Genomic DNA, 18,908 nt, shown 5'->3' on the forward strand with positions numbered 1-18,908 from the left:
AAGATTTGAACCAATGGGTTCAAATTACAAGAAAGGAAATTCCAATTAAACATTGGGAAGAACTTTCTGATGGTAAGAGCTGTTCAACAGTGGAACGGACTACATAAGAAGGTGGTTGATTCTCCTTCATTGGAGATTCCTAAACAGATGTTGGATGGCCAACTGCCAGGGACTCCTTAGCTGTTATTCTTGCATTGCAGGGGGTTGGACTACCGGTAGATGACCCTTGGGATCCCTTCCAACTTTCTACAGTATACTGCACGAGACCATTAGTCCATCAATCTCGGTACTGTCTATAGTGACTGGCAGTAGTTCTCCAGGATTTCAGATGGGGTCTTTCCCACCCTAGTGAGTTTACTCTCCCAAGTAAACATACAAGGGATTTTTTTTTGGTCCAACACAACTACTCTTCTGGAAAGCAAAAGGTAACAATGCTGCTACAGTTAAAGATCCTGTTTACACAAAAAGGACCCAAACAGAATACAGGAATTTAGTTTCTCTAAACTTTGCATGTTACTCTGCTTATATGGTCCCTTCCTGCATTTCTTGGTTGTTTTTATTGTGGTCATTGGAGCTTCAGCTTAGGGTCCTAGTAATCACATGAAACTTGGAAGAGACCTTTCCCCCCCTTCTCTCTCTCTCTCTCTCTCTCTCTCTCTCACACACACACACACACACACACACACACACACACACACATCAAGCTATTCCCATGAAACCACAGAAACTGTATTAGAATACATAAAAACAAGCAGGTGTGCCCAAGTTTGGCAATGTTCAGCAATATCAATTTTGTATTATGTAGCTGGTAATGTGGTTTTTACTGTAATTATCTATATGGTGTGTAAATGGATGGATAGTTTTTAATTCTATGTTTAATTGTTTTTAAAGATTTTCCCACCTATGTTTTACTTATTTTCTATCCGTAAGCCACCTCAAGTCCCTGTCAGAGAAAAAGGTGGGGTGTAAATATAAAACGATTATTGTTGTTGTTATTGTTGTTGTTGTTGTTATATCTTCTTAACGCAAGGCCCAGCTAATGTGCAACACAAAGACAATGAAAACTCAGAACAAAGTTATTTGGCACTGGCAGATAAGTAAACATTTGTGAATGCTGCAACCTTAACCCAGTGATTCAATAGCACTCAAAAATTGCATTTTTAGTAGGAGTCAATCTTTATGGTCAGAAATTCTAGTGTTCTACTCAATTTCAGCCAGTACAGATTAAGAGCTTGTTGCCACTGAATGCATTGCTTGCTAAGAACACCTGCCTTCTTGGCTATGGTCAAAGCACCAGGCTTCTCTTTATTTGCCTACTGCAGTTTATTTTCAAAACATAGACAATGTTCTCCCAAAGATGCCAAAGTCCAATGCTCAGAGGCAGATATACAGGACCAACCTAGCAACTTTATAATCTACCGTATGTGAACAAGCAATAGAGGAAACAGTAGAACTGGGTAGGGGGTTTTTTTTAAGAAAAAATAATAAGGCTATCAACTTTCCTTTTAAAAAACAGAGCAAGTTCCTCCCTCATGGTTGTAAAAAGGCACAGCCAGAAGAGATTATGCAGATCATTTCAGGCTTATTGCTCGTAGGCAAAGGGGGCATCCAGGCATGTTTTCCAGTTATCATGGTTACTCTATGGCTCCCGGAAGTCCTCCCAATGGCCTTTTGCCATGTTCCCCTTTACCTGTCCTATAACTTAATTTTGCTGGAGGCATTGGGAGGTAGAGGGAGGACTGAACTCTTCCCACCACCACCACAAATTGTTTGTTTGTTTGTGTTTGTTTGTATACTGCCCTGTACCCATAGATCTCAGGGTGGTTCACAACATAAAATTACAATACAAAAGAAATAAAGAAATGAAAAGAAAAGAAAAGAAAACCTATCCAGTTCTTATATATACAATTGGCAAACCTGATCCAATCCTCATTTCCAGCTCATTTAACTTGACTGGGGACCAAGATCAGCACCTTTCGCCTGCCACATAACATCAGCATGCTGTTTGCCAAGAAAGGAGCAGAGTTCCAGGTATGAATGTACTAAAGCCCTTAATGTACCTGCACCTTGTGGTTTCGTCGTGTTGCTTCGCCTTGTGGTTTAACTCTGGTCACCATGTGGTTTGGTACCTACTGACTAATTCTGGCATACTTCCACTGAAAACAAGGCTCAAGGAAACCAGAAGTTCATTCTGAGGTGAGGAGAAGACAAGACACTCACTGCCCAAAGTAGTTAATGGGAAAACCCACTAAGTGACACATCCCTAAGAGCTCAGTTTAGAAATGAAGAACACAACGCTGGTGGGTTCTGGAGACAGAGAAAAGAACCAGAGCTCCTCTGACTCTAGTTATCAGATTATTAGAAGAACAGAAATGGACCACAAGTTTAAGAGCCTGCTCCATTCAGAGCACCAAACAAAAGTAAACAAGCTCAGAGCATGGAAGGTTTCACCTGATGAATAAAGACTTTGGGGAAAGCGATCACAGAAGTCATGCCCAGCTTTCTTTAGGTTGCTTGCAGAATAAAAAAAGGAGCAGAATCGACAGTGAAAGAGGATGCTATTAGAAAACCTTTTGGATATGTTGTAAAGTGTAACTGTCAGAAACTTTGCCACATCATTTGCTCAAACTTTGCTCAAGCCACCCAATGGAAACAGCCGCTCTTCATCACAACTCCAAACCCACAGCATTCAGCTTAAAAAGGGATCGCTGCGCAAGCAACATGACTTATGAGGAACGGTTGAAGGAGCTGGGTGTGTTTAGCCTGGAAAAGAGGAAACAGAGGAGATACAACAGCCATCTTCAAATATCTAAAGGGCTGTCGCATGGAAGAGGGAACAAGCCTGTTTTCTCCTGTTCTGGAGGGGTAGGACTCGAACCAATGGCTTCAAGTTACAAGAAAGGAAATTCCAACTAAACATCAGGCAGAACTTTGACAACAAGAGCTGTTTGACAGTGAAATGCCCTCCCCCCAGGAGGTTGGGAGCTATCCTTCCTTGGAGGTTTTTAAGCAGAGGTTGGATGGCCATCTTTTGTGGATGCTTTAGCCAAGATCCATGCATTGCAGGGGGTTGAACTAGATGACCCTTGGGGTCCCTTCCAACTCTACGATTCTATGATTCCATGACTGCATCCACTCAGAGTCCTGTGTAGGTGTCCAAGCTCAATATAAATGTACACATGGAAGGGAAGATGCAGATCCTGCCTCTGAACCTCAGACACCGATACTAATTTATGTGCAAAAGTCCAAACAAGCATACCTCCAATGCACATAGGCCAGGCTTCCTCAAACTCGCCCCTCCAAATGTTTTTGGACTACAACTCCCATGATCCTTAGCTAGCAGGACCAGTGGTCAGGGATGATGGGAATCGTAGTCTCAAAACATCTGTAGGGCCAAGGTTGAGGAAGCCTGACGTAGGCTATGAACACATATCCTGTACCCTGCAGAAAAGGAAAAAATAAGAATCATACATTCAGAACCTATGAGTGTAGACCTCCTGGCCCCTGCAGGTGTGAGTCCAGCAGGCAAGATAATCATTCTCCTCTTCCCATGTGTTACATTTATTTTCAGTTTATCAGCTAAGGTGAACGTGGCATAAAGAATAACAGAAATTCCACAATAGCAGATCCCCGCAATCACAGACACTGAAGCCTCATCTTCAGAAATAATTCTGGCACATATTAAGGCAGAGAAATCATACTACACCATTTCCTTAAACCTTCCAAGATATTTAACTGGAGTTCAGGGCATTATAACTGACTTACACTCTATGACACAAACTCTTAAAGCAACAGCTATTCACAGGAAAAGTGCAAAAAGCACTTCACACTAGGATGATGGAACAAGACACTGTATCCAAAATTACTATAAATATGCAGACACATAAGCACGTGGCTTTCATTTTCTGCCTAGAATAGTAAAACTACAATAGGAACTAAAAATATGTATATTCTGTATGTTAATCCTGAAGTTTTAAAACAATTCGAGAAAACAAAAAAAACCTATGTCTCTATAGTCAGACATAATTCCACCATGCAAGGTATTTATGGAATTATGCTGCAAATTACATGACACAAAGTATGCATCTTTTCAAATAGATCCTCTCCTTAGCACCTTTCAGATCGTCCTTTTATTTAAAGAACAGAATTTAAGTTTCCATTAGGAGTGAACAAATTTAAAATGTTCACATGGTTTGAAATCATCTTAAAGACTTTTCAGTTTGTCCCACACACAAGTAAAGTGAGCATTTATTTCTGCAATGCTATTCTGATGAAACCAACATAGTTCACCACCCCTACTGAAGAAAGTGCATAAGTTACTGCTCTAACATTGGCATTTAATTTCTAAGAAACCCATTTTTGCCTCAGATGAACTACAGTGCTGGCTGTGTACATAAAAACAAAACAAGTACCCAAAATGATTGAGTTTCACCTCCTTTTCCCCTTTAGGAACTGGAAAGGAAAATGACAGCCCTTACTTAATTGCCCCCGCTATAAAGAAATGCAGATCGTTCCAGCATACCTTGCCAAAAGAGAGCAGGATTCGATCCCAAACGTTTGACTTTTCAATAGCTTCACTCACACTTCAGTGCCTCGGAGACATGTCACCGCCAGCAAAAGCTCAGAGTCTGAAGAAACGCATTTCATTTCTCGCCGCTTCCTTCCTTCTCCCCGCATCTGAAAGCTTCACACGTTATAGGTCTGGAGCAGGGCTCATCTTCCAACCGTCTCGTCGCTCCGAAGAATAATCTCCTCCCAGCTATTAAGAGCATGTTGCCATTATTTCTTAAAATGCACGTCGCCGCACATATGCAGTAGCTGTAAGAAAGCTACACTTATTTATACAGGAAGCTCAAGCCACAGCAGCACTTCCTACTTCCAAGGCTCATTTCAACTGCAGGTGATTGTTTTTAACCCTCCAGGAACCCAGATGCTACATAGCACAACTTCCTTTGCTGTTAAAATGAACAACTTCTTGCTGAACTCCGGGTGGATAAACACAGGAGTGTGATCAGTGATCACCCTAGCCTCCCAGTTTTAGGTGTGGCTAAATATTCAAATACAGATAGATGCACCCAATATTGTTCATGTGGCAGAAAGCCGCGTAGAGCCAGTTTAGGATGGTTACCTTTCATTTCCAGCAGGCTCCTGTGCCTTTAACAGCTGCAGGATAGGCAGAAAAACAACAGCGGTGCCTTAAAGGTCTGCTGCACCTGTTTAATTTCTGCTTGTCAAAAACATTTACAATGTGAAACTTTGTGGAATAATTCAAAACATAAAGATTAACAAACTAAAGTCTCTGAAAGTCCTGAATGAATCATGGTGCCAGACTTTACTCGGTGGAGAACAAGCTGTGAAGCTTTGTAATCGGCAATGTCCAATTCTGATGTCCAACTCTGAACTCTGCTGAACAGTGTTTCCGGATAGCATTATGTATAATTCTAATAATTCTATCTGGTGTATTCTAGTGAGCCCATAATGCGATTTTGAGACTGTGGGGTGGTTGTGGGACCGAAAAGCAACGTCCAGTCCTTAGTAAGAGATTTATATTTGGATCTGTTGACATTGGTGGGAGGATATCTCCTGGAACGAACAGAGTGAGTTAGAATTTCTGCACTGTTACGGATATCATGGTCAAAAGAGGAATTTCTTTTAAGGCGTAAAAATTGTCCATAAGGTAAGTTGTCCCTCAAACGTCTAGGGTGAAAAGAAGAAATAGTGTATATTCATAGTGCACCGTGATTCATTCAGTACTTTCAGAGACTTTAGTTTTTTAATCTTTATGTTTTGAATTACTCTTTATGTTTTGAATTATTCCATAAAGTTTCACATTGTAATTGTTTTTGGCTATCGTGTTGCGTTTGATATTGCTGAGTCATATTTTGCAACGCAGGGGTTTGCGTGTTTACTAATTTCTGCTTGTCACAGATCTGTTTAAAGGTACAGGAACCCAATTAGGAAAAATAAAGTGGCAACCCCATCCAGAGACAGGGAGAAAATAATTGATCACGCACTTCAGATATACGATATGATAGTAATATTTTTTTAATGCTTCTGTTTTAAGAATTGCATCAGAATCTGATAACAGTAGGGGGTACTATACTTTGGATAATGGCAAAAATTACAGCTCCTAAAAATATGGCACTGGAGGGCAGATCTGGCTGTAACTGGAAAAGGGGTGGTGATATATATATATATATATATATATATATATATATATATATATACATACACACACACACACACACACACACACACACACACATATACACACACACACACACACACACACACACACACACACACACATATATATATATATATATATATACACACACACACACATATTCTTGTTTGGCGATCACTGCCGAGTAAGATTACTTGGCGCGTTTCTCCCTTTCATCTTGAGTTTGAGTGTCTTCAAAGTCCATGACACCTTTGGCAAAGGCTTTTCTCCATTTGGAGCCCTCACAGGCCAGTGTTTCTCCCATGGGCAACTTTGTGGGAACCAGATGGCAGCACTTGGTGAAGCCAGAGGTAAAATGTAACTTACTATACTATACTATACTATACTATACTATACTATACTATACTATACTATACTATACTATACTATACTATACTATACTATGATGCGGGTGGCGCTGTGGTCTAAACCACTGAGCCTGGGGCTTGCCAATCGGAAGGTTGGCAGTTCGAATCCCCGCAACAGGGTGGGCTACCGTTGCTCGGTCCCAGCTCCTGCCAACCTAGCAGTTTGAAAGCACAAAGTGCAAGTAGATAAATAGGTACCGCTCCGGCGGGAAGGTAAACAGCATTTCCGTGCGCTGCTCTGGTTTCGCCAGAAGCGGCTTAGTCATGCTGGCCACATGACCTGAACAAAGTGTCTGCAGACAAATGCTGGCTCCCTCGGCCAGTAAAGCGAGATGAGTGCCGCAACCTGAGTCATTCGTGACTGGACTTAACTGTCAGGGGTCCTTTACCTTTTTATACTATACTATACCATACCATACCATACCATACCATACCATACCATACCATACCATACCATACCATACCATACCATACCATACCATACCACACTACTACACAAAAGTAAGGGTCAAATCGATTTTTTTGTCTAGAATGCACAGCTAATTTCTCATCATCCTGTGCCAGATTGATGATAATTGCAAGTGGCGGAATAGCACGGCCAGATTGAAGGAGCTTTTTTGTGTCACCTATGACACTGTCTCAGAGGCTTGTCCTTTGCAACCACCACAAGCTGTATACTCTAGTAAAAAGGAGTCCAGGAACCAGAAAGTGAAAGAGATTACAAATTGTGCATAGAGGGGAATTCCTGAGGAATGTAGGTTGGGTTGGGAGGAGGAGGTTAAGGAGAAGGAAGAAAAAGAGAAGAGACAGTCTAAGGACTGACAAGGAAATGAATTCATGCTGGATGTATGTGTTGCATGAGACCACTAGCGTGGGAAGACAAGAGAGTGATTTTTTTTTTTTTGTAAGGAATGAAGAAGATCAATAAGTGGCATTTTGTGTTACAACTCAGAGGTTCTATATGCAGTTTTTTGATATCCTTGCTTTGCTATCTGATACCTCCTGAAATATAAGATTCATTTCAGCTTGCTACCAGAAAAATCAAAATCAGTCTACTTTTACTCAAGTATCAGTCTTGATCTGCAGACTTGAAGTTTTAATTATCCCCTTGAGCTAAACCATAATTAAGCTATTTTATGTAAGGTGTTCAGCTGTGAATATAGCCTATCAAACAGAATTTAATCAAACTCTTTTAAGAAGCTTCAGTGATAACATGGGCTCTTCAATAGGGGAAGGAATGCAACAAACCATGTCACCACAGGTATTTCTCATTCTCCCATACCAGAAACAAATACAGTACAGAAGTTACTGGTGGATTTTTCCCCTCTGAACATTTACTTCATCTGATACAGATAAATAAAACTGCTTAGAAGTTTTGCTTACCATTATGGTTCCATGTGGTATACAAATTCTGTGAAATAATGTAAGTAAAAATAGTTAAGATGAATGAAATGAACAATCCAGTGTCGCTGAAGTCCACACAATGAAGAAAAGGAAAGAACTTCTGAATGTAGATAGCCCTTAAACAAATATATACAGTATTATGTTTCAAATGCCATCACTGACCACATGGGTTAAAACTGAGATCTGATGGGGGGGGGCATTGAACAACCTGTAAACAAATGTCCCAAAAGGTTCAACGACTGAGCTTCTGGACTTCAAAGAGATTGATTCAGGCACCAGCTCAACCACATCAAGTAGCCTGACTACTTGACACTTCACAAAATAGCCTGACATTTCACAAAATAGTTGTACAAATACTTAAGAACCTTTAATCACTTTGTAAAAGTAAAGTGATTAACACTGATTTAAGAAAAGTCCATCCCTTGCAACCATTCAGCCAGTCATTCTGAGGGTGTTTGCCACATGATAGGTTAAAAAAAAAAAAGAGCACAAAATTGGTCTTGGGAGCAGCCTCATCCAATTTGGTTTTAGATGAATACATATATAATCCAACCAGCTAACTGTGTAATCCTATAAATGTCTGTTCAAAGTAAACTCCAATGTGATGTTCTACCAAACAGGGACTTCTTCATGGATCACTGCCTTGTCGTGGCGAAGGGGCTTGAATAATTCAGAGAAGCTATGAGCTATGCCATGCAGGGCCACCCAAGATGGACAGGTCATATTGGAGAGTTTTGACTAAACGTGATCCACCTGGAGAAGGAACTGGCAAGCCACTCCAGTACCTCTGCCAAGAAAACTCCATGGACAAAGACAATAGGAGTGCCTGGTGTGCTAACGACTAAACAACAACAACCAAACAGGGAGGTGTGTATAATATTGGGTTGCAGCCTAAGAAAAGATTAAAGAGAAGCCTTCTATTCAGGATTGTGTAATCAAGTCACATAGTTCTAAACTGTAGATATTATCAAGAAGTATTTCGCCAATTAAATGTGTGCCTTACAAATTATTTATTTTTAAAGGTACAAAAATTTTGCATACGTATTACCAAACCCCAATACAGGTGCCTCTTAGAGATCCTGAAATGCAAGGTAACTTGCCATTTATTGAACAAAATCACCCTCATTGCATTACCGGTATGTCTTTAGCTCTCTTCAAGAGTCAAGCGAGCACACAAAGTGGGGAGGGACAACACACTAGTTCTGCCCTCCCACCTGGCTGTCATTCCCCTTCTCCAATTCGCCTGCTTCAACCTGACACCCTCCAGATATCTTGAACTATGGTTTCTATCAGCCATGGCCTCAGTTCAAAGCATCTGGAGTCACCAGGCCTGCGAAGGCAGCTCCAAGTGGAGAGCAAACCTCTGGAGCAGGGTGCCTCCTCTATTCATTCCAAAACATATATAGGTGATATTACCCTCCTTGAGTTGGAGGGCAAGAAAAACAGCAATGGGCAGAAGCTAGTTCGCTCATCTCTGCTTCTCCTGGCCATCCTCCCCATGTGTTTATTTAATTATTTTTAATTATTTCCGAAGAAGGCTTCTGTGACATTTCAAGAAGATCTCCAAATCAAACACCCAGTTTCCTACCTTTATTCGAAATATTGTTAATCTACAATTAACACAAATCACATGGATATTTTTATATTGTACTTAGCATGTACCACGAAAGAGATTTTGAAAACATTAAGCTGTTTGGAAATGGCTTTGAATAAAATTAATACAGAAATAAAAATAAATAAACCCATGAAGAGCGATGTGTGATTTTTCTTTCCCCTCCCTCGTGTGTCGACTGGAAACAGAACCCACCTGTGCATCACTGTATGTTTTCTCTGATTGTGTGTGTTGTTTTTTTCCAGTATTTTGCAAACAGAAAAAGGAGTGGTAGATTCACAGATTATGTGCAGGAAGTCAACTTTCCACATGGTCACTGTTAATTCTCAAAAGAACTTAAACTCTTTTCATTTCAGTTTCAGTAAGCACAATATGGAAGCATTTAGCATTTTGTTTTGTTTCGAATTTAGGGCAGCTAGTTATCTCTGTAAGAGTTGTACAAACAGCAGTACAATTAGGCTACAGTTCTAATTGTTCTTGGGAATAAGGGCAAATAAATACAGCGAAGCACACAGACGCAGAATCAATACCAGGGTGGGGCAGTTTAAATCATAACAGGTTATTATTAGCCATGTTCAGAAATTTGCATAGTCTTTGCATGCCCATAACTTTCTGGCTTTGGCTGTGTGCCAAAAGCGATACTATCTTTTTACAATTAATTACATGCCTTAATGACCTACCTAACGTTGCAACAATTCTAGGCAGTCAAGTTACATTGCACACATTGCCCTGAAAACTGGAAGATCAGGAAGACAGAGTTGGGCAAACAGATCATTTTCACTGTAATAAAGAACAAACACACAGTCCTGTAATCAGGGGAGAAGAAATACTCTCAGATCACAGATGTCGGCTTCTTGGGACCAATGCCTTCAGATGTTTTTTGCTGCCCCTTTATTACAGCACTCAAATTAAGTGAATTAAGCACGCATCCCTTCACTTCAATGCTAGGGTGTAAAAATAGTTTCACATTAAAATGCAGTAGAGTTCCCACTTGTTGCTTGCTCCATACTTCAGATTTAAATAGCACACATCTAGACCTCTCTAAATGACATTACAATATAACTTTATGCATATTGCTGAGCATATTTCAGTATGAGCATTGATCTGATCCCAACTTTTAAATATTACTTCAGAATGTATCTCAGACTGTGTCCATTATCATATCTTGGCACAAACAGAACTAATATGAATGTAAGCCTGGATGACTCCTGCAAATTGTCACATATTGAAAAGAATTTTAGACAGACTAGGGTCCCATGATAATGTAACAGGACACAATAATCTCGCACTTGTTAGGATAGCCCAGGCATCCCCAAACTTCGGCCCTCCAGATGTTTTGGACTTCAATTCCCATCATCCCCGACCACTGGTCCTGTTAGCTAGGGATCATGGGAGTTGTAGGCCAAAACATCTGGAGGGCCGCAGTTTGGGGATGCCTGGGATAGCCTATCCATCTGGTGCTATCCAGATGTTTTGGACTCCAACTCACATCAACCACCCCAGCCAATGACGAGGGATGATGGAGATTATATTTCAGTAGTACATCCAACTAGCAAAATACTCATCAGTAGGATGGACTGGATGGGTATATTGAGGGGGTGTTTCTGTATGTTGCAGAGCCTCCTGAGAAAGGTAGTTCAAAAGCAACCTACATCAGCCCCCTAATACAGCCTTCTAAAACCTGCTGCCATTCATGAAAACAATAATGTAAGCTATTTTGGAAGAGCTGAAATGTACTTTCTTGTGCAGTGCATTCCAGCTTCAGTACAAGTGAGTCATGGTGCTCTGACACTCAGCAGTTCTATTTTTCAGCATTTGACAGCATAAATGTACAAACCCCCTCCACACACACAAAATAGCTACCAGGAAACAGCAAAATCTTGCCAATCTTTATTTCTGATATCTCATTTAAAAAAAAATCTCATTACACTTATTTGTGGTACCTGACAATGAAAGACAACTCAATGTCAGAGGTAGCAGATGGACTTTAGCTCAACTACAGGACTTTATTTGAGCGCAGTCCTTCCTCCTCCTCTTCTTCTTTCTTCTTCTTCTTCTTCTTCTTCTTCTTCTTCTTCTTCTTCTTCTTCTTCTTCTTCTTCTCTCAGCTGTTCACTTAATGGAGAATATAAAGGGCTGCTCTGGGAGGCACCACTGGGGTATGGGCTAGATCTGACCCTGGTGAGCTCAGAAGCTAGGGAGAGAAGCAGGTTTTGCCCCATCTTAAATGTATTCCAGATCTCAATCTGTTTGATTTGTCCTGTTGAATTTTCTGGAAGTCATTGGAAAATTGGCATGGAAGCTCTTCTAAGGGTCAAGATCAGGCTTCCTCAAACTCTCCCTCCCCCCCAGATGTTTTTGGCCTACAACTCCCATGATCCCTAGCTAGCAGGACCAGTGGTCAGGGATGATGGGAGTTGTAGTCTCAAAACATCTGGAGGGCCGAGTTTGAGGAAGCCTGGTCAATATGATGACCTACTAACTGTGAAGCTTCCTTGTTGTCTGGCTAGTTTACTAGCAGCTCCTTTGCTAGAAGCATTGGATACTGCCTTATGGGTTAAGTCATTGGTCTAGTTCAGAAGATCTTCAAAGGTTCAGGCAGACGTCTTTTCCCACCCTACCTAAAAAAGCCAAGGACTGAACCTGGGACCTTCTGCAAGGAAAGCATGTGCTCTACTACTGAGCTACAGCCCTTGCCCATTTGCTTGGGTGGGAATGATACAGAGGCTCATTGCCCACTAAACATCTCCATAAGGACATAAAAAGAGCCTGCTGGATCTGGCCAGTGGTCCTGTATCTTGTTCACATGGTGGCCAATCAGATGCCTGTGGGAAACCCACAAGCAGGACCCAAGCTCAAGAGCACTCTCCCCTTCTGCAGTTTCTATTTAGAAGCATTACTGCCTCTGACTATGGAGGCAGTGCATAGCCATCATGGCTAGTAGCCACTGGTAGCCCCATCATCCATGTTTTTGTCTATTCCTCTTTTAAAGCCATCCAAGTTGGTAGCCAAGTTGGTAGCTTGTTGGAGCAAGTTCCATAGATTAACCATGCACTGTGTATGTCCAATGTATGTATGTCCATGATTCAGGGCGGACTAGGGTCCCAGGAATAAACATTTTTCCATTTTGGTTTTTTGCCATAAGACCTTTCACATATTCACCCTTAATGCTCTTTTCACCATTTGGGTGCAAAGCGACACATTCTGACCACATGCTCTACACTGGGCATAACAGGAGAATTTGCTACATACACTGCATACTCACACAACACATATTTGCTTTCTAGGTGGAGAAGCTAGTTCCTGGTCTGCATGGATATGCAGTACAAAATATAGGTGTGTATCAGTGCCTAGCTCTGCTAATGATTAGTGCCAAACTTGCTTCTTTGCAGTTGCCATTAGGATGAAGCCTCATAAGAATAATCCCTTTGGAATGTTGTACTTCACACCCAATACCAAAATGCTACATTCCTGAGATTAAGACAGCAGATTCAAAACAAGCAAGGCGGGTGGATCAAAGATACTTTCACTTGCACTGAAATACAGACCTTTTCCTTTTCCTTTGGATACCGCAGCTTCATTTTTAGTCAGGTTCCACTGTATCTCTGTAGAGTTCTCCCTTTTACAAAGGACAGTGTGCGGTCTTCTTAAGTTGCATGCTTACTTTTGGCATCTGCTTACTTTCCTGCACTAAACACAAGTAATAATTTGACCTACAAAGCGGTGGTTAAGACCACCGCTTAAGGCAGAGCTTTCCAAACTGTTCATGTTGGGGACACACTTTTTAGACGTGCATCATTTTGTGACACAGTAATTCAGTTTTGCATCATTTCGTGACATAGTAATTCAGTTTTACTAGCAAACCGGAGGTTAAACTAACCCCTTTCCAGCAACCAACACACTAACATGTCATGACACACAGTTTGGAAAGCTCTGGCTTAGGGCGTTCACAGATAAAATAACCTTGCTGCAACATATCCAGCATAAGCAGAGTGCATTGTATTGCTTCAGGCAGAGATGACCCCAAACACTTTGGTGGTAGAGGCAGACAATCCACATGGTTCCTCCCCTACAGTAGCACAATCCTGCAGCTAGAGTGCCTGCAGAGGGTCAAGATTCAGAGGGTGTCCACTTACCTATGCCATACCGTCCAACTTTTTCTGATCAAAAACCAGGACACGCATCTTCTGGGAAGTGCTCCCGGGCAAGTCACATGACTCACGCAGCACTCCCGCCCCCCGAAAGCATTTCTTTTACAGGGTGCAATCTTGTGCAGTGTCAAAAAACACATGTTTTAGGGCGCTGCATGAGATTGAAAATCCCGAAAAAAACACAAAAAGCGAGAGCACGGCATGGGAACATGTGATATTGTGGCACCCAAATGGCTGCCATAATCTGAAGCAAAAAAAAACAGGATGTCCCATGAGTAGGCCAGACCAGGCCCTCCTGCACCATATGCACTGGCCTGAAGCAGGGGAAGGTTTCACAAGCCACAGTCCCATTGTCTCAACTGTACCACTGGGCAGTGTGGGAGGGGCGCACTGAGAAAATTTCTAACTTCTTCAGCACATACTGCTGTTATGTGCTTGTATTTGGTCACAAAAAAGAGAGAGAGATAACTTGACTTCTTTGGGGGAGTTGTTTTTCTTCAAAGATAAGCCAATTCCTTTAAATGTCATTTACGCAACCACCCCACCCCACCCCCCTTGCATTTCAAAGTCCAGGAAGGAATCGCAACCCACAATCCCAAAATCTTACATGTGAGTAATTTTTTTGGCAGTCAGTACTAGTTACATGTCAGCGTTTTCCATCTGAAAGCTTCTGTTAAGACACAGGGGCACTTCAAAACATAACATTTTTCCCACATAGAAAAAGAACTTCTGGTAGGAAGATGTATGAAAAATATATATGTACCCCCATCATTTTTCACTGTATGAACACACTGAGTGGGTTTGTGCAGATGCTTTGAGAAGATGAATGTATGACCCCACTATGCCGTCACATGCAGAGGGATGTGGACATGACTGGTGCTATAATGTGGATTATAAATCAGTACCTGTGCAAGCAGTGTCGGAAGCAAGTACTGAAAGAACTACAGGATCAGCAATCACACGAAAAAGGTAAAGGTAAAGGACCCTTGGGTGGTTAAGTCCAGTCAAAGGTGACTATGGTTGCGGTGCTCATCTCACTTTCAGGCCGAGGGAGCCGGCGTTTGTTCACGGACAGCTTTCCAGGTCATGTGGCCAGCATGACTAAACTGCTTCTGGCACAACAGAACACCATGACAGAAACCAGAGCGCACGGAAACGCCATTTACCTTTCCGCCGCAGCAGTACCTATTTATCTACCTGCACTGGTGTGCTTTTCAACTGCTGGGCTTGCAGGAGCTGGGACAGAGCAACAGGAGCTCACCCCGTTGCACAGATTCAAACCGCTGACCTTCTGATTGACAAGCCCAAGAGGCTCAGTGGTTTAGACCACAGCGCCACATGGGCGTACCCAGGATCAAAACTAGGGGGGGCAAGGGGAGGGGCCAAGGCACGGAAGGGGAGGGGCCACAAAGTGGGCGGGAACGGCGAACTCACGCTCCGCCGGGCTGTGCCCCTCCCTAGAAGCAGGGCTGGTGGACGGAGGCGGAGCCCAGCCCAGCGGAGCGCGAGTTCAGCGTTCCCGCCCGCCGCGCTCTCTGGTTCCCTGCCGCGCTTGGCCTTGCCAGAGGGCGCGACGGGGAGCTGGAGGGAGGGCGCAGCGCGGCGGGCGGGAACGGTGAACTCACGCTCCGCCGGGCTGTGCCCCTCCCTAGAAGCAGGGCTGGTGGGCGGAGTCGGAGCCCAGCCCAGCGAAGCGCGAGTTCGGCGTTCCCGCCCACCGCGCCGCGCTCCCTGGTTCCCCGCCGCGCTTGGCCTTGCCTGAGGGCGCGCCGGGGAGCTGGAGGGAGGGTGCGGCGCGGCGCGGCGGGAATGGCGAACTCGCGCTCCGCCGGGCTGTGCTCCGCCTCTGCCCACCAGCCCTGCTTCTAGAGTAGGGCAGCTGCCCTAACTTGCCCCGTGGTGGGTACGCCCTTGCAGCGCCACCCACATCCCAATCACACTAACATGGGGCTAATGGCAACAGGTGATTTTACAGCACTGGAGCAGCTATGGCTGGACATGAGGGCCAAAGTCCAGCGATCCACATAGCTCAGCCCCTCCCCAAAAGCGACCACCCTGAAAGTGGCAGATCAGCAGTAGTAAACTGACACCCAGCCCACTTTATTTACTGCTTTTATATCCTGCCTTTTTTCTCTAAGTAGTTTAAGATGGCACACACTAATCCCCACAATAACCCTGTGAAATAGGTTAGGATGAAAGGTAGTGACTCGCCCATATTATATAAATGAATATAACAACAACACAAGTGGCCATGGTGGGTTGTGGATTCTCTCTTAAAAAACACAACAAAGGAGTCTTCCTTTTATAATTCAGTATACAAATTAAATATATTTAAGCATTTCTCCTGATCTGCTTAATCTATTCCAGTCATAAAGATAAGGTGATCTCGTAGAGTTTTATCATTTATCATAGTTTTATAATTCTAGGAAAGTTCCTTGTAATTTGCAGAACTAGATTTGTTTTAATAAATAGACAACTCATGGTTGCCGGGCTGGGGGGCAGGGGTTTGGGGAACTACTCAAACAGGTTTAACAAAGAAGCCTGCCAAACAAGAACAAGTTCAAACACATTATTACCTGCTAAAAGGATGCCTGAACAACTTTTTGAGATGTGACTGTTGCATCTGAGGGAACATTGTAGCTGCTGTGAACTGGTTTAAGCAAATTGCATTGCATTTTGCCTGGTGTCCATTAATGGTGCAAAGGTGTTATTCCGAATAAATGGAAAATACTACTGCTCAGTTATTTTAAGAAAGTTACGTCATGAGAGAGCCAGGAAGACTTGAGTTCAAATCCTCACTCTGCCATGAAGCTCACTGAGTGAGCATAGACCAGACATTGCTGTCTCTCAGCCTCACCTACCTTACAGGATTTCTCTGGAAATAAAAATAAGGGGGAGGCAGTGTAAAAGCTGTCTTGAGCTCCTTGAAGGAAAGGAGGAATATAAATGTAGTGAAACAGATAAAAGGACAATGTTCTGGGGGGCGGGGAGGGTGATGAATGGAAACTGTGGTTCCCCTTATTTAGAGACAGCAAGGGCCTCTGCTCTCCTTACTAGTTTTTATATTATTTTATTTATTTATATTTTCTCTTTGTAAACCAGTGCAGTGAAATTTTCATGCAGTCATAATTTCATGCATTTCATACTAGAACTTGAAATCAATCAAGTGAAATATACTAGAAAAAATGATTCTGAACAGAAAAGTAAATATTTCCTTGCACAATGCATAATTAAGTCACAGAACACATTAGAGAAAATGCAAACCCTTTTGCTCTAGGAGGCTTTTGCTCTAGAAGGCTTAGTTTGTTCAGAATTGAGTAGTATACACTTCCATAGTTAATGTTTGAATACATTACTTCTAGTAAATGAGTGACCATGGCCACTAGAGGGCAATGAAAATTTGTGTCCCGGGTGGGTGGCGCTGTGGGTTAAACCACTGAGCCTAGGACTTGCCAATCAGAAGGTTGGCGGTTCGAATCCCCGCAATGGGGTGAGCTCCCATTGCTCAGTCCCAGCTCCTGCCAACCTAGTAGTTCAAAAGCACGTCAAAGTGCAACTAAATAAATAGGTACCGCTACAGCGGGAAGGTAAACGGTGTTTCCGTGTGCTGCTCTGGTTCGCCAGAAGTGGCTTTGTCATGCTGGCTACATGACCTGGAAGCTGTACGCCGGCTCCCTCGGCCAATAACGCAAGATGAGCGCAGCAACCCCAGAGTCGGTCACGACTGGACCTAATGGTCAGGGGTCCCTTTACCTTTACCCATGTGCTATCTGAAACCAAAGGGGCTCATTGGTTGCCAGATGTGAATTTTTTCCAGCTCTCCTACCCCACTAATATGACAACACATACTTCCTGCATCCAGATGGCTTTGGAGAGGAGAATAGCATCCAAGTGTGAATCATCTCTACTATAGGCAAACTCACGGACCTGTAACCGAATTGTTTAGTCCTCACTCAAACATACATTATTCTAGATACCTTTTAAGGAAACTCCATGCAACTCCTTTAACCTTTGCACTCTTGCTGGTAGGTATAATAATAGGTTTCTTTTTCTCTCCCTGCCCCCCAACAAATCCTTCAAGTATTACTGGCAACCTGCCAGGAGGATTCCCTTGAACATGTTGTTGCACTGCTGAGACTTACTGGTGCTGCACTTTGATTGGCACCTGTGTTACAAAGCAACTCCTAACCATGTCTACTCAAAACATACTGAGTTCAATGGGGCTTACTCTCAGGTAAACAGGATCAGGGCTGCATCCTTAAATAACACCACTCTAGCCATGAATGTGGTTGAGGACAGTAGAAGCAAATCAAACAAAGCCATAAGAAAGAACCATGATATGCACTCCGGATTACAACCCCAGATCATAGCTGCCAAGTTTTCCCTTTTCTCGTGAGGAAGCCTATTCAGCATAAGGGAATTTCCCTTTAAAAAAGGGATAACTTGGCAGCTATGCCCCAGATAAAAAAAGAAATGTGTTGTGGTCTCTGTACCTGCTTTCTATTTTTCTCGTGTTTCTGTATATGAGATTATAAGATTAGTGAGCACAGTGGACTTCTACACATCCTTCCTACAGGTTCGGGCACGAATGGAAGGAGAGCAAGCTTCTCTCTGTGTATGAAAGTAATGGGGCTGGAGTAGGAGCAGTTCATTTCTGTTTACCCTCCTGTGGGATCCACAGAGAGGTGAGGACGACTCTTTCTCTCTCTCTCTTTATAGGGAGACAGCTCATTAACTAATGCATGATAAATAATTTGTGCACAGCAGGTTCATTAATTTAACATGGAACCATCAGCAGATTGTAATTACAGGGTCCCAAGGTCCTAGAGATGCGCTAGCAATTGTAGCCACCCATCCATTAGGCGAGTTAGGCCTCTGTCTGTAGCAGAAACGCCACACGAAAGACAAAACCACCCCAACGACTTGTTTTGAGAGCTAGTGACAGGTTTCAGAGTTAGCCAAGATGATTCCCATTCCCATTCCAGGTAAAGTCATCTCTGGCCTGTCAATGCCCCCTGGCATGAACACAAGCAGAAGCAAATTTGGATATGGATAGATACCTTTTCAAAATGAGAGCATCAAGTGATACTGCAAGGACCCACTGCTCATTGAGTTTGTATACATACTTAAGAGGCTTGTTTATCATT

At 42.8% G+C, this 18,908-nt stretch overlaps 1 protein-coding gene across 2 annotated transcripts in view; it reads right to left on the reverse strand.

The window, feature by feature from the left end:
* RNF144B (ring finger protein 144B) overlaps positions 1-5,027 on the reverse strand; it is a 47,614-nt gene extending 42,587 nt beyond the window's left edge. Inside the window, exon 1 of one of the 2 annotated variants that reach the window (XM_060277946.1) lies at positions 4,583-5,027. The gene's annotated coding sequence lies outside the window, so the exon portion shown is untranslated. Of the gene's footprint in view, positions 1-4,522 lie in introns of both variants that reach the window. The other variant, XM_035125027.2, reaches the window with a different exon arrangement.
* Positions 5,028-18,908: the final 13,881 nt, after the last annotated feature.

Source organism: Zootoca vivipara, chromosome 8, assembly GCF_963506605.1.
Source record: "Zootoca vivipara chromosome 8, rZooViv1.1, whole genome shotgun sequence".
Taxonomy (NCBI): Eukaryota; Metazoa; Chordata; class Lepidosauria; order Squamata; family Lacertidae; genus Zootoca; species Zootoca vivipara.